Source organism: Lactuca virosa, chromosome 3 (genome assembly GCF_052849685.1).
Source record: "Lactuca virosa cultivar CGN04683 chromosome 3, Lactuca_virosa_CGN04683_v6, whole genome shotgun sequence".
Lineage (NCBI taxonomy): Eukaryota > Viridiplantae > Streptophyta > Magnoliopsida > Asterales > Asteraceae > Lactuca > Lactuca virosa.
Window position 1 is genome coordinate 115,074,714 of NC_136428.1, and position 17,337 is coordinate 115,092,050.

General features: G+C 37.1%; 1 pseudogene; it reads left to right on the plus strand.

Annotated features, from left to right (window-relative positions):
• The first annotated feature begins 16,325 nt into the window (after nucleotides 1–16,325).
• Nucleotides 16,326–16,943, plus strand: LOC145163947 (secreted RxLR effector protein 161 pseudogene; annotated as a pseudogene).
• The last annotated feature ends 394 nt before the right edge of the window (nucleotides 16,944–17,337 follow it).

Sequence of the window (17,337 nt, forward strand, 5' to 3'; positions counted from 1 at the left end):
CATCTGATCTCAGTCTAGATAATCACAACGGAATAACTGGTAGAACCAGTAACACTAACCGCCACGGGTCATGGTACTCGAACCATGTGGCCACCTCTCGATCTGCTATGAATCATGGTACCCGAACCATGTTATCTCTTCTCAATCCGCTACGAATCATGGTACTCGAACCATGACATCACCTCTCGATCTGCTACAAATCATGGTACTCGAACCATGAAATCACCTCTCGATCTGCTACAAATCATGGTACTCGAACCAAGAAATCACCTCTCGATCTGCTACGTAAAACCTCCGGACTGTTCCCTGTATCGAGTATGGGTCCTCTGCTTTCAATAGTACGGGCCCATACTACTTTCCACATCTACCCATACTTTCCACACAGACCATCCCCGAGTTCCTAAGTAGCTGCTCGACCTTCTCAATCACCAACCCCGTCATGTGTGTTCGCTCCTCTACGAAATATCCTACTATGTCAGTGTACTCATCTGACTAGGGTCACCCTTTCCTAGGCTCTTCCTAGGTTCTCATACTTCTCTGCCATCAGCTGCTGAAGAACTCTTTATGATGCCAGCCATCTACCTCCTGAGTATCGTCATATTCACTTAGTAGCTGACTCGCGTCATCAAGAGTTCCACAAAGCACGAAGCAAGCAGCATTCAGGCATCGAATAATCTCTACCAACATGTAAAACCACTCTAGGCTATTATCCTACTTGCTCTCCTCATACACGTAGGATACCACCGAACTCAAGCGACTTCACCCCCACGTGGGCATCTGACTACCCTCTCAGTAGACTCCACAAATGCTCATCTAGGTATCTCTCCTAGATTACTCTTCTACTCAAATCCCTCTCTAAAAAGGATTCCTGCTGGATACTCTTACTCAGCACATACTCAAAAGCACATTACAGATAACAGTAACTCCTAGGCTAAGGCATCACATATCAGGCCACTCTAGTCCTAACATATGAAATACCTAGCCTATCTCTAGCATGCATAATATCTCATAGAATATCTCATAAATATCTCATAATACAAACGTAAGGGTATTTTGGCAAATCACCGTTCGGGCTCTGGCTGATTCTACACACTGCCCCTTTTCATTTTCTCTTAGAAACTCTTGTTCGCTTTAGAAAAATCATTTCTTTGAAATTTTTTCTCAAATCCTCAGTTTGAGTCCAGATTTACCCGAAGGTGCATCCGAATCCCTCAAACCAAGGCTTTGATACCAACTTGTAACATCGTAAGTTTTCAAACAGATTTTTCATTTTAAAATCGCATACTTTTCATAACATATTGTATGGAAATCTCGTTTATTCAAATTACACAACACAGCTCCATTAAAAATCCAGGATCCTCAAAACATAACTCTTTCTCTGGTGTGTACAATCAAGTCGGTGCCTTCCCGCGATCCTCTGAGATACCTGAAACACATAACACATAACACGGTAAGCACGAAGCTTAATGAGTTCCCTAAAATACCACATACAACACATACGCCACTCGAGGCTACAGTACGACCCTCCGGTCGATGTGTCTCAGCGGGACCCTCCAGTCCTGTAGCTCGTTGGACCCTCTGGTCCGGTCATAGCTCGTCAGACCCTTCGGTCCAGTACGTGTCGTTGGACCCTTCGGTCCGGTCTATATCGTTGGGCCCTTCGGTCTGGTCTATATCGTTGGGCCCTTCGGTCCGGTCTATATCGTTGGACCCTCCGATCCGGTCTATACAACACATAGCATACATATAACACAATGCACATAATCTCATATATACACATAGCATACAAGATCCTCTGGTCTACACATAAATACCACTCTAGGTAATGTATAGTGAGAAGACTCACCTTGGATGATGATCAGCCCCTATAAACGTTGCTGCTACGCCCCGGCCCCTAACTCTGTGCCAAACCCAAAATTATCCTAATTAGAAACTCGACCCAAACTCTCACTTGTTGGGTCTAAAGGTAGACCACCAACCAGTCCATCAATGACCTATATCCATTGGGCCCACCAAGGCCGAATAATAAATTGGCCTACACAAGGCCTAATTCCCAAACAAAAAGGCAAGCCCAACTCAAGGGCCCAAAGCACATACCTATGATTCTCTGATCCAAGGCTCTATTGCGTGAAGCCCTAACCCTAGGCCCAACACATCACTTAGCCCAAAAGCCCACAGAGGACATATACGGGGCGTACCTCCTTTTGGTAAGCTCAGCGTACTCAAGCATGCACAATTCTGATCGGGGACCTCAGCCCAGTACGCGGGGTGTACTAGAAGTACGCTGGGCGTACTCTCAGTTTTGCTTAAACTAATTTCTGGGTCTTAACCCGTTAAGACCTTAACTCATCTCTTGGATCTGGACTTCCTAACATCTCCTACTCCATAAAGTTAACGACTTTAAGCCTTTGCATGGCTGAAGAAGTCACAAACACACAAAACACTTATTCTCTTTACCCATTAAGCTCTTATCTCATGCATAATTTGGTTCCAACACCCAAGGTCTCATTTTTATGACATTACACCACTAATAAGCTCAAAAGGGGAGGGTCTTAGTCTCTGGAGTTCAGGATCTCATCAAGTCTCCACCTTTTTGGGACAAAACCCTAAAATACCCCATTAACATACTTAAAACAAAAGAGAGGTAAAGTTTGAAGCTTTATACCTCAAAAAGAAGCTCCCAACTCAGATATGCTCGGATCTAGAAGCTTGGACTCCAACTCTTTCTTCTTCAAGGGTTCTACTTCTCCTCAAGGGCACACAAAACTCTCAAAAGCTCTTAAATACACATACAAGCTCCAAGAATGAAGGACTAGGGTTTTGGAGGGTTTGCTCTCTGAGAAAGGTGGCCAGGAATGAGGCTATCTCATTCTTTATATAGGGTCACCTCAAATATTAGGGTTTACCTTCTGTGCCTAGTAGGCCCAGCGTACCATCTGGTACGCCCAGGGTACTAGGTGGCTCTTGCCTAAGGAGTACGCGTATTTGTACACTAAGCGTACGCATACGTACGCCCAGCGTACTTCGCTGCCACACTTCTCCACTTTAGGGACTCATCTTGCCAAATCTTCAAACTTCCATAGCTTCTTTGATATAACTCCGATTCCAAAGATCCTCATACCTACGGGAAGGTGATGAGATGCCTTACGATTCCAGCAACTCGCCACAACCCGAGACTTCCTCATGCCCGGTTCGTGGCCCATGAACCCTAATCATGGACAATCCGAATCAGGATGTTACAATCTTCCCACTGCTTCTTCAAAAGACATGGTTTCAATATCCGAGTATTGCTAGATGGAGGCAATGATTGGCAAATATTTCTTTGGAGTTGAATTGAGAAGCTTTCTCACCACCACTTCTTCTTCAAGACTTGAACCGAGACTTTTAAATTTTTCCATTATGCCACTAATCTTCCCCGAAACATCATTAATAGTCTCGTTTTCCTTCATCTTTAGCATCTCCAACTCACTCCTAAGAGTTTGCAAACGTGCCTTTTGGACTCGATCGGCTCCTAAGTATCGAACACGAATTGCTTCCCAAACATCCTTTGCATCTTCATGTTTAGAGACTTGCAATAGAATATCTTCTGGTAGGGTTTGAAAGATAATGGCTTTGGTGGTGTGGTTCTTCTTTGCTTCCAAATTTCCCATGGGATCCACCGACTCCCATAAACTGTATGCCCTTAGCATCGTTTCAACCATAATCGACCACGAAGTGTAATTCGTTTCGGTTAGTTTAGGACATTACATGAACTTGCTCATGGATAGTTCCTGCGTTTGTTGGCATTTCTTGCTAAACTTTCGAGTTCCAAAACGGTTTTGATCTCGTTCTTGCTTCTTGTCCTCTTGTTTCTTGCTAAATGCTTTCTTGCTTCTTGCTAACTGCTTTCTTTTCTTGTTACTGCCTGGCAGTTGCTTTCTTGCTTACTGATTCTTACTGCTTGCGTTTTGTTTCTTGCTTGCTAATAACAGAAGAAAATTTTGTTGCTTCTTTCTCTGATCACCAAACTTGATCAGCCTTGCTTCTTGCTATCTTACTCTTGACCTGATTACACAAGGTTGCAATCAGTTATTTCTCTTTCTTGCTAAGAACCAGGTATGAGCCTGGTGCTCTAATACCAAATGTTGGAAATAGACTCTCAAAACTCACAGTAACAGTGACCTTACAGGAGAAAAAGAAAGACTTTCTACTAAGTAACCAAAAGAGATTTCATAGTTGCAGGAGGAAAAGACTTATGCCATACTCTCTGTTTTTAAAGCTAAAGTGAAAAGTGAAGGAGGCTTATATATAGCCTTACTCACGTGGGAAAATGCAAAGAACAATAGAATAATACTTATCTCACCTAAAAACTAGCTGATTTCTTCTACCCTTGAAACTACCTCCCTAAGACCCGGTAACAGCTTTTACCAAGCTTTTATTATTAAGAAAAACATGCATAATTAATGGACCTATCTAAACCCATGAACCAAAATGGACTTAACCCATCATCAAGATTACCCAACATTGCTTTTCTGTAATTTCTTCTATATTTCTTTTGAATGATTTTATTTTAGAAGCCAATTAAACATTGATGGTGTGCTTCCTTCCTGATTCTATTGTCGAAAATGCCGATGTGCATCTCTTACCGGTTCAGCTACTCTGCGTGATTAAATTCTTTCCCTTCTGGGCCCTAGATCAATTGAATTCTTACATCAAAATTGTGCTCGATCTCTGTTTGTGTTTAACTATGTGTGTGTTTACAGGTCCTGAAGAAGGATGACGATGAAATATGGGATGAGATAGTTAAAGCCATTTGAAGATTCTTAAGTATTAATGTATTCCTTAAAGTTTTTCTTATTCAAATGTGAATTCTTATTACCAGAGTAGAAGAAAGAGATTGAACGATACAAGTGGTTTTGGTGTTATTGTGTTCATCCCAAAATTCAATTAATACATGTATAGGGTTATGTCGTTTGATTTGTTTTCAATTCAGATTTGATTTGGATGTCCATGGGGTTCCACGTACTTGCCGATTTTTGTGCAGGTTTTTTTTAAAGTTTGATTGGTTCACCTGTTGATGTGGTAAATCCATTGCCTTTGTTCAAAAACACCGACTTATTTTAACTGCAAATTGATATGCATTTGATTATTGATATGCATGTAATGGAGTTTTTCTTCGAGTGTGACGTTCCAAATTGTTACACATCACATACTGCCCTTCTTTTATTTCGTGGGGGAACAATGACAAAATCTGTAAGTGATCAAATTAAATTAAATAATGAATAATGTGATGTGCAGGAAGGTGTAAAATAAACTATCATATAATATATTTACTTATTGATTGTTTAAAGACCATAGTTTCTTATTTTTGCACCAACATTGCCAAATAATTCACCAAATACGATCAACATAAAGAAAGGGAAGATATATAAATAATGATTATAACACAAAACTGTAACACGTTGGATATGCATGTTATAAATCTAATGTATAATATTTTTTGTTAACATTTTATCGTTTAAGTTGCACCAAAATTGGTTGTATACCCAAAAGAATCTTAACTGGCTGCTACTAAGTATAAAGCTCTATTTATGTACAATCAATTATTTTGCCTTTGATGAGAAACAAAAGATATTTACTATTTAGACATACTGCATGCATTAAAAAGTAGTTGGTCACGTGACATGTTGAGATGTGTCAACATGTACTACTAGCAGCTTTCGAACATACGATGTTAGTAGATATTTCCTAATAGCAATAACATCCAAAGAGTCAAGTCGATATAAAGATAGTAAAGACTATATATCTTAATAACACAAAATTCACCCATTTACACGGTATATTTTCCTAATGGACCAATTATATATTTTATTGGTTATCGTTATAAAAGTCTGATGTGTGACAGCATACTGATTTATCGAGTGTTCTTTTAGGAAATTATCAAGAAAGTAGTAAATTACAGTTTCGGTTTACATCCACTGCCGTTTTATTAACATTCCACAGCTTACCCACGTAATTTTTTCTCATCAATTTTATATCAGATGTAAAATGTAAATGCAAGAAATTAGCACGTACATTCACTTAATTGTTTATTATAGCATTCTACTTTCACTTTTTCCTATTACAACATGGTACTTTGAAAAAGCTATATATAGTGTTAATTTTAGTATTTTACAAATGAAGTTGTGAGTTTGAGCCAGATTAACTACATTTTTGTCACAAAATTGCTTTGTTATACAGTTAAACCGATCACTAGGTAGATATAGATATTCTAGAGTGGTTGGTGAGCGAAGGTCAGACTCTGTTGAAATTAGACAATACAGATTTCCCAACATCTTCATTTTCTTATATCATTTAAGGATTAAGAAAGAGAAGGTTTTCACAAACTTACAAACAAAACCTCACTACAAAGAACCTACTCTACTCTCTTGATTTTTCACTCAATCCTAATCTAAACAGTCGACACAAATCTATTCATCTGAAATACTGAACTAATCACAAGAGAATAACAAATCATCAACATAACATATGAACAAAACAAGATCAGAAAGAAACGAGAGTACTTAGATGAAAACCCTAAACAAGAAACCCTATCTCTGGATCTGGAAGTGATAAGATCTGATGAACAACACTCTTCCTTAGCATATATACTACGGATACTTGGATATGGAGCAAACCCGTAAAAAGAACCGATCCATCTGATCCATCTTCTGACCCGCGTGCTTTCCCTGCAATTTCACTTAACACCCAACAAAATATATATTGACCAACTTCCACCCCTTATTATCAAGACTTAACATTTTAAGTTAATAAATATGAGATTGAACCTTTATTACTTTCAACATCCCCCCTCAATCGAAATATTTATTTTTCCTTCTTAAACACATCAACAAGACCCATTTTCTTAGATAAAAAATTATGTTGATTTACATTTAAAGACTTAGTAAGAATATCTGCATTTTGATCAGAAGAACTGATCTTAACCAATTTTAAAATTCCATTAGAAATTTTTTCCCTAACAAAATGCAAATCAATCTCAAAGTGCTTTGTTCTTTCACGAAACACAGGATTAAGAGCTAACTTAATCGTTGAATCATTATCACAAAACACATGGACTGGAATAAGATCTTTAACCTCTAATTCAAACAAAATTTTTAAAACCCAAATTATTTCACAAGTAACTGAACCAAGAGCTCTATATTCAGCTTCAGTAGAAGATCTAGAAACAGTAGACTGTTTCTTACTCTTCCATGATATTAGACAATTATTCAAATAAACCATGTAACCTGATACAGACTTTCTTGTAGTTAAACATTTAGCCCAGTCTGCATCCATAAAACCTTTTAGTTCAAACTTATCAGATTTATTTATTGCTACACCTCTTCCAGGACTACACTTTAGATACCTTAGCAATCTGAAAGAAATTTTCAAATGAGACTTCCTAGGTTTGTGCATAAATTGACTAAGAACCTGAACTGCATAGGAAATATCAGGCCTAGTAATAGTAAGATATATAAGCTTACCAATAAGTTTTTGAAATTCAGTTTTATTGTTTAATAAATCATTACCTTTCTCATTTTCACCTGTACTCATTATAAAATTTGTTTCTAAAGGTGTATTAACAGGTTTTGCACCCTAGCATACCATACTCATGCAACAATTCTAAACAATACTTCCTCTGATTCAAGCACAAACCATTATCAAAATTTACCACCTCTATTCCTAGAAAATACTTAAGAATACCAAGATCCTTAATTAAAAATTGAGTTTTCATAAAATCCTTAACCCTTTTCAATCCAGTCTCACAATTACCAGTTAATATAATGTCATCCACATATACTAGTAAGACAGTTATTGAATTTTCAAATTTCCTAACAAATAAAGAATAATCACTTATACTTTGTTTAAAGCCAAACAAGAACAAGGATGCACAAAGTTTTTCATTCCATTTCCTAGGAGCTTGCTTCAAACCATATAATGATTTGGTAAGTTTACAAACCCTAGAATCATTCGCAGAATAATACCCAAGAGGAAGACACATATAAACATCTTCTGAGAGATCACCATACAAAAAAGCATTATTTATATCTAATTGATATAAAGGCCAAGAATTATGCACAGATAATGAAATTACAATACGCACAATAACAATCTTTGCAACAGGAGAAAAACTTTCCTCAAAATCAATCCCCTCTCGTTGATTATAACCTTTAGCAACTAACCTAGCTTTATATCTTTCTACTTCCGCATTTGATTTATATTTGATTTTGAAAACCCATTTACAGCCAATTGGTTTTCTATTTTTAGGTAATTCAGTTATTTCCCATGTATGATTACGATGAAGAGCTTCCATTTCTTCATTCATTGCCTTTATCCAATTTGGATCAGACAAGGCTTCATTGTAATCTTTGGGTTCAATAGATTTATTCAAATTGGAAATAAAACATTTTGTCTCAATATCAAGCAAAGAATAGTTAACTGATCTTTCTATACCATATTTATATTTTCCTCCAACAACATAATCAGCATAGCTAACTAGCATATGTGACTCACGTCTAGACCTTGAAGCACCTAAAGACTGCTCTACAGAGGGGTTTAATAAAGAATGACTACTTTCCTCAGACACAACTGAAGAAGAAGGAACAGAATCAGCAGTGGGAGGCACCACTGCCTCGCCACTACGGTTGACAGACCCACTAAGGTTTACATCATCCATGTCAGTGGCTGCATCAGTACCATCCAACTGAGATTCTACTCTCAGCTCATCAGGGTTAATTGAATCATTTAAATACTCATTAGTGTCAAAAACATCATAGGAAAATGGATCACTAGGGCCAAAATTATTAGTAGTCTTATCAACCATAGTTGATTTTAACTTGTAGGGAAACACAGACTCATAAAATTTCACATCCCTGGATACAAAAGAAGTGTTAGTATCCAGACTCAAAAGTTTATAAGCCTTTTTATCAGAAGAATATCCTAATAAAACACATTTCTCAGCACGTTCTGAAAACTTGTCAGTAATATTTTGTTTAACAGCAAAACAAAGACAACCAAAAACTCTTAAGTGATCAAAACTAGGTGCCTTTTTAAAAACAAGTTCATAGGGAGATAAACCTTTTAAAATAGAGGTAGGCATTCTATTTTTTAAAAACACAGAAGTTAACACAGCATCTCCCCAATACTTAATAGGAATTCCTGATTGAAAAATAAGAGATCGTGCCACATTAAGAATGTGTCTGTGCTTTCGTTCCACAACTCCATTTTGTTGTAGAGTACAAGCACATGACGTTTGATGAATGACACCATGTTCAATACAAAAAAACTTCATTTGATTATTCACAAATTCAGTGTCATTATCAGAACGTACAGTTTTAATATTAACACCAAACTGATTAAGTAAAATATTCACAAAAGACTTGAAACAATCAAACACTTCACTCTTAGATTTTAAAAGAAAAACCCAAGTTGCCCTAGTATAATCATCCACAATAGTCAAAAAATATTTAAACCCCTCAACTGAAGCAAGTCTATAGGGACCCCATACATCTAAATGAATCAATTCACCTAGTTGTGTTGAACATGTTGAGTATGAGAGAAAGACTCTCTAGTTTGTTTTGCTCTATGGCAAACATCACAAGGAGGAAGAGAGTCATTCCCAAGTTTCAGCTGATTTTTTAAAACACTTAAAGCCTGATCAGCTGGATGACCAAGTCTACTATGCCAAGTTAGTTTTGAAACATAACATTTAGAGTTAGTTATACTCGCATAATTACCTGAGGGAACATGATCAAGATAATACAGTCCCCCAGATTCTCTACCATTCTCCACCATCTCCTTTAATAGTGAATCCTGTATTTTACAATTATGTTCAGAAAATATGACTTCACAACCACTATCCTTACATAGTTTATGTACAGACAAGAGATTCACATTAAAGTCTGGAACAACAAATACATCAAATAAAGTAAGGTGAGAGGATAACTGTAAGTTTCCTATTTTATTAGTTGGAGCAGAAGAACCATTAGGATGTTTTACAAGAAGGTTAAGTCTAGACACATTCACTGTATCTTGAAGATGTGACTCAGAGGCTATCATATGTTGATTTGCCCCAGAGTCAACAATCCAACTTTGAAAATTATTAGAATTGACAACAGAATTACAGCATGAAAAAATAGATGTACCTGCCATATTTGCAGCAGCAGATACATCCTCACTAGTAGAGCTTTCACTAATGAGACGAAGAAATTTGGCATATTGTTTACTTGTGAGATAGTGAGCATCACTATTATGAACAGACTCAGAAGAAACTACAGTACTACCATTAGAACCAACAGAAGCAGAATTTATAGAAAAAGATTTCTTCTGAATAACATTTTCATTCTTTTGCTTAAAATCTTTTGGATAACCTATCAGCTTATAACACCTTTCTATTGTATTACCTTTAAGATTGCAATGTTTACATTGTAAATTCTGATTTCTGAACCTAGTTTGACCTTGTCCTCTTTTAGAATCATTAACTTTACTATTAAAACCTGAAATCTGTGGTTTTGAAGAGATAATAGAACTTAAGGAACCATTCTTTTGAAGAGACTCTTCTCTAGAAAGAATAGAGAAGGAAGACTTGACATTTGGAAAAGGTTCCATCAAAAGAATGTGACTTTTAACTTGATTGTAAACATCATCAAGACCACTTAGAAACTGCATTAGCTTCATTAATTTTGAATGATCACTAAGTTTAGTTGCAGCTTCACACACACATTCAGTTAGACTAGTCAAAGCATCAAACTCTTTCCACAAGGAATTAAGTTTATTATAGTAATCAGAAAGAGAAGACCCATTTTCTTTTAAGCTGTTAATCTATTGATGTATGTTAAAGATTACAGAACCATCAGCCTTATTATAAGTTTCAAATAAATCAACCCAAATATCTTTAGCTTTATCAGAATAGACATGACAAGCATATATACTCTCAGAAATTGATCCTAAAATCCAATTACACACAACAGCATTAACACGTTCCCACTTAGAGGCTTTAGAAGTTTCAGTACCTTCAAGAGTAATAGTACCATCTACAAACCCTAATTTGTTTCTAGCTTTTACACCTCTAGTCATAGCACTACGCCACAACCTATAATTTTCATTACCGGACAACTTAATTGTTATAATAGAACTCACAAAATTATCAGAAGGATGTACATATAGAGGATCATCAAAGTCCACAGAACTATCTTTAGGAGTACCACTCCCTTCAGGTATATCACCAGCCATAAAGAATCACACAAAAAACAAACAAATAGTAAACAAACAAAATAATACGTAGCAAACTCCTGTGTTGACTTTTAGTCCAGATGGTCACCACAGTATGTCGGGGCCCAAGACAATCAACACAGAGTCGAAAAAACAAGAACTAACTTGAAGAAAAAACAAACAACAAATAACTGGTGTGTACAAGACACCAGGATCTCCCACATCTATAACTACAAAAGGAGGAAAAAAGAACGAGAAAACCTCACAGTGTTATAGGCAACAGAAGTTTATTAGAATCGACTCCCTGAATCCGTTCCCTCTAGGGTTTATCGGTGATGAAATCCGACCCCAAGAGATCTATTTCAGATTAGAGGGATTGGTCGATTAATCCAAAGATCGCAACAGCAAAACAACAGCCACGGTAACAACCTTGTTAATCTGCAAGATCAAACAAAGAAAAAACTCGCAGTACCAAAATCTCAAAAGGAAACAGATCATGTTTAGGGAACTATAATAAAACCCTAAAAATGAACAAAGATGAAAAAGCAACAGATACCTTTTCGACAGATCGTCAACGCGGAAATCACAAGAAGATGAACAAGCAACGAATCGAAGCGTCAGGATCACAAAAAACGAGCCTTAATGCTCTGATACCATGTTGAAATTAGACAATACAGATTTCCCAACATCTTCATTTCTTATATCATTTAAGGATTAATAAACAGAAGGTTTTCACAAACTTACAAACAAAACCTCACTACAAAGAACCTACTCTACTCTCTTAATTTTTCACTCAACCCTAATCTAAACAGTTGACACAAATCTATTCATCTGAAATACTGAACTAATCACAAGAGAATAACAACTCATCAACATAACATATGAACAAAACGAGATCAGAAAGAAACGAGAGTACTTAGATGAAAACCCTAAACAAGAAACCCTATCCCTGGATCTGGAAGTGATAAGATCTGATGAACATCACTCTTCCTTAGCATATATACTACTGATAATTGGATATGGAGCAAACCCGTAAAAAGAACCGATCCATCTGATCCATCTTCTGACCCGCGTGCTTTCCCTGCAATTTCACTTAACACCCAACAAAATATATGTTGACCAACTTCCACCCCTTATTATCAAGACTTAACATTTTAAGTTAATAAATATAAGATTGAACCTTTATTACTTTCAACATACTCTATTTCAAAAAAATTAAGTATCTATGAAACCTATTCAAGAAAAACTTTTGATCCTCATTGTTTTTGTTAATGTTTTCTGTAAAAAGAAGAAATAAATAAATAAATAAAAATTGCAAGCTCATTTGCTTTAGTAGACCTATCCGACTTGCTAGACCAAATAAAAAAATGAATGAAACTAAGGAAATGTTAAAGTACAACACCTGGTCACGTGCATTCATCTCTTTGCACATTTCTATCCTTTTTATTTTTATGCCCTTTTTGGTTCTTTCCATGTTTTTGTAATTTGACTTTGTCTTTCAAGTAATGGGTAGGTTTCCTTTATGTTCTCAAGTACATGTTAGTGGGTCAGTTACTTTTTGCAGTTTCCGTTTCTATGTAAGCATCATGGATATCTAGTTTTCAATGTTCTATAATTTACTTCTTCAAGAATATAAAACACACAACCTTTGTGTAAGGTACTTTTGTGTTCCTGTTCTCTGCAAATACTTCATTTAAGTTAACAATCTGGTATCAGAGCCTGACCCATGGCTGACCTTCAAGTAGTAGGTGGTTTCAAGAAACTCAAAAACCAAAATTACAACACATGGTCCACCTGTATGACTTTGTACATGTATGGCAGGATTTGTGGGAGCTTGTAAACGGTAGTGAGAAAGGGCAACCAGAAGCCGAAGATAATAATGGGGTTCTATGAAATTGGAAGATCAAGGCAGGAAAGGTAATGTTTATTATGAAGACAACAGTTGAAGAAGACATTCTTGAACACATCCGGGATGCTGTCACTCCAGCCGAAGCCTGAAAAACTCTTCAATCATTGTTCTCGAAAACGAATGACACAAAGTTGCAACTTTTGGAAAATGAGTTGCTTTCTGTGTCTCAGCGTGTGATGTCTATTCCTCAATACTTCCATAAAGTGAAGTCAACTTGTAGGGAGATTTCAGACCTTGATGCACTGTCTCAAATCAGTGAGACTCGTATAAAACGGATCATTATACATGGACTAAAATGAGAATTTAGAAGCTTTGTTGCAGCTATTCATGGATGGCTTGTACAACCATCCTTAGTTGAGTTTGAAAACCTCTTAGCAGGGTAAGAGGCTCTTGAAAAACAAATGGGGGAGTCACATTAAAAGCTGAGGATGAAGCCTTATATGTAGAGAAGGGAAAAGGGAAGGTTAAGACAAAGTACAATTCTAGTTCCAAAAGAAACTCAGAAAGAAACAAAAGTCATGGTGATGAAAGAAAGAATCATGACTATGAAGAGAGAACAGCCTGAAGAGAAGCAGAAAAATTACACAAACAAAAAGTTTCCATTTAAATGCTATAACTGCAACAAGAAGGGTCATTGAGCAAGGGATTGTTCATCAGAACATATGGAAGAAGGAAATGCAGCTACATCTAAAGAAGATGTTTGGGATGCTGAAGCACACTTTGCTAAAGAGGAAGACATTATGGCTCTCATGGCTACAACTAAGAGACGGATAGATCGGTGGATTGTAGATTCAGGGTGTTCAAATCACATGATGGGGGAAAAGGAAATCATCCAAGATCCAGTTGAATATGGAGGTAGTCGTGTAGTTGTGATTGCTGATGACTCTAGGTTGCCAATTGCCCATGTCGGTGATGTCAAGTTTCACTGGAAGAGAACACAAAAGAGATGATGTTACAAAGTGTGTATCATGTCCCTGGGATGAAAAAGAACCTTCTCTCTATGTCCCAATTAACCTCAGCATGTCAATATATGCTTTTCGGTCCTAATGATGTAAAAGTATACAAGGAGTTTAAAACCCCATCTCACCCAATTGCCAAAGGACGACGATCGAAGTCTATCTATGTGATGTTCGCTGAAACAGCTTATGTAGATAAGACAAAGAAGATTCAAAATGTGGATCTTTGGCATATGCGTTTAAGTCATGTAGCTTACGACAAACTCAATATGATGACGAAGAAGAAGCTTGTCACCGGTCTTCCTCAACTCGAAGTAAAAAAGAATCTTGTTTGTGCAGGTTGCTAATATGGAAAAGCTCATCAGTTACCTTTTGAGAAGTCCATGTACCAAGCCAAACAACCGATGGAACTAGTTCATTCAGATGTGTTTGGACCTGGCAAACAACTCTCACTTGGAGGTATGAGATATATGGTCACTTTTATACACGACTATTCAAGATTCGTTTGGGTATACTTCATGAAGGAGAAAGCTGAAACATTCAAAAAATTCAAAGAATTTAAAGCTGAAGCAGAAAGAGATGTGAAGCACAGTATACGATGTTTGAGGTCAGACAACGACGGTGAGTATCTTGCTAAAGAGTTTACCGACTATCTAAATGAGCACAAAATCAAGCGACAGTTGTCATGTCCAAGCACTCCACAACAAAATGGAGTTTCAGAACGAAAGAACTACCATATTGCTAAGATTAGTGGGAGTATGATCCATGAAATAAATGTCCCGGGTCGTTTTTGGGCTGAAGCTATGAAGACAGCAGCGTATGTCATCAACAAAATTCCTCAGCAAGGTCTTCAGTATGTGTCTCCTCTCGAGAAACTCTTGAACATCAAACCCAATGTAAGCCATTTACGTGTGTTTGGTTGTGTATTCTATGTATTTATACCTAGTCACTTGTGGTATAAAATGGAGATGAAGGCAGTTCGATGCATATTTGTTGGGTATGACCAAGAAAGAAAAGGATGGCGATGCTGTGATCCTAACAGTGGAAAATGTTATGTCTCTAGAAACATGGTGTTTGATGAAACATCGTCATGATGGTCTTCAAATCGTGAAACTCTGCCTGATTCAGATGTGCTTAAAGAAGGTTTAGAGTGGTCCAAGATTAATGTATGTATAATTGATGAAGAGGTTGTTGATGAAGAAGATGTTGCTCATACAGAAGCTCAACAACCATGGCAGACTGGAGTGTTTAATAATGTGCACACTGAAGATGAAAATATTGAGCCAGTAAGTCTTAGACGATCATCTAGACTTAAAAGACCAAATCCTAGATATGCTGATGCTTCTATTATTAAAAAGTGGAATTCGTGAACCAGAAACGTTTGAACAAGCGTGTACAAAACGTTAATGGTTAGTCGTAATGGAAGAAGAGATGGCAGCCCTAGTCCGAAATCAAACCTGGGAGTTGGTTCCAAAACCTAATGATGTAAAGCCAATCTCGTGCAAGTGGCTGTACAAAGTGAAGCAAGGTGCAGATGGATCAGTTGAGAGGTTTAAGGCCCGTTTAGTAGCACGGGGTTTCTCATAAAAATTTGGGCTTAACTATGAAGATACATTTAGCCCGGTAGCTAAATTAACCTCTGTGCTTGTTCTTCTTGCCCTAGCAGCAAGCAAAGGTTGGAATCTCTGGCAGATGGACGTGAGCAATGCATTGTTGTATGGTGACCTGGATCATGTAATTCATATGCAGCAACCTACGGGGTTTAAGAGAAAGCAACATCCCAAGTATGTATGTAAACTGAAGAAAGCCCTTTATGGACTCAAGAAATCGCCTAGGGCTTGGTTTGGGAAGATTGCAGAATTTCTTGAGCACAATGGCTATTCCATAACAACAGCAGATGCAAGCTTATTCATGAAAGTTGTGGGTGATAAAGTGGCAGTCGTTCTTGTCTATATAGATGACCTTATTATCACAGGTGACCTTGAAGATGTGATTGCTCAATTGAAAGAGAATCTATGTACTAGGTTTAACATGAAAGATCTAGGGAAGCTCAGACATTTCTTGGGTTTGGAAGTGAAATATGAAAGTGAAGGACTTGTATTACATCAACACAAATATATTGTTGATCTGTTGACTCTTTTTGGCATGCATGAATGCAAGCCTGCAAAGACCCAGTAGATACAAATGCAAAGATATGTGCAAACAAGGGCAGAGAGTTAAAAGATGCAACCATGTACAGAAAGATTGTTGGGAGTCTCATCTATCTTACTCTAACAAGACCAGATGTAGCTTTCATTGTGGGGGTGTTAAGCAGATTTATGCAAGCTCCAAGAAAATTATATATGGATGCAGTTCGAAGGGTCATACGGTATGTTAAAATCACAATTAACTATGGAATTATGTTTAAGAGGGAACCAGATTGCAAGCTTTCTGGATATTGTGATGCTGATTATGCAAGCGATTTAAACACACGTCGTTCCATAAATGGGTTTGTTTTCATGTTGGGGTCCAGTGCAGTGTCGTGGTGTAGTATGAGAAAGCCCACTGTGTCCCTATCTATAACTGAAGCAGAGTATAGAGCTGCAGCAATAGCTTCCCAAGAAAGTGTGTGGCTTGTACAACTTTTGAAATATTTAAATCAAAAAGTTGAATACATCATTCCAATGTTTTGTGACAACCTTTCGTCAATTTAGCTGGCCAAGAATCCTATATTCCATGCCAGGACAAAACATGTAGAAGTTCACTATCAATTCATTAGAGAGAAGGTTCTAATGGGGGATATTGACTTGCAGTACATTAAAACCTCAAACCAAGTTGCAGAAAGGATTGCCAAGCAAGAAGATGATTGAATTCTGTGAGAAAATTGGAATGACTGAAGCAGGTGTTGAGAGGGAATGTTAAAGTACAACACCTGGTCACGTGCATTGATCTCTTTGCACATTTCTATCCTTTTTACTTTTATGCCCTTTTTGGTTCTTTCCAAGTTTTAGTCATTTGACTTTGTCTTTCAAGTAATAGATAGGTTTCATTTATGTTCTCAAGTAGATGTTAGTGGGTCAGTTACTTTTTGCAGTTTCCGTTTCTATGTAATGTAACACCCAAAAAATTCAAGCCAATTTAAAACTTTTTAAAACATTTAAAACCATTAAGTTATTACAGTTTACTTTCAAAATAATTTAAACATCGAAGTATCCCCAAAATCAATCATGAAAATGTAAGGAGGTGCACGATCACGCCGTTGCC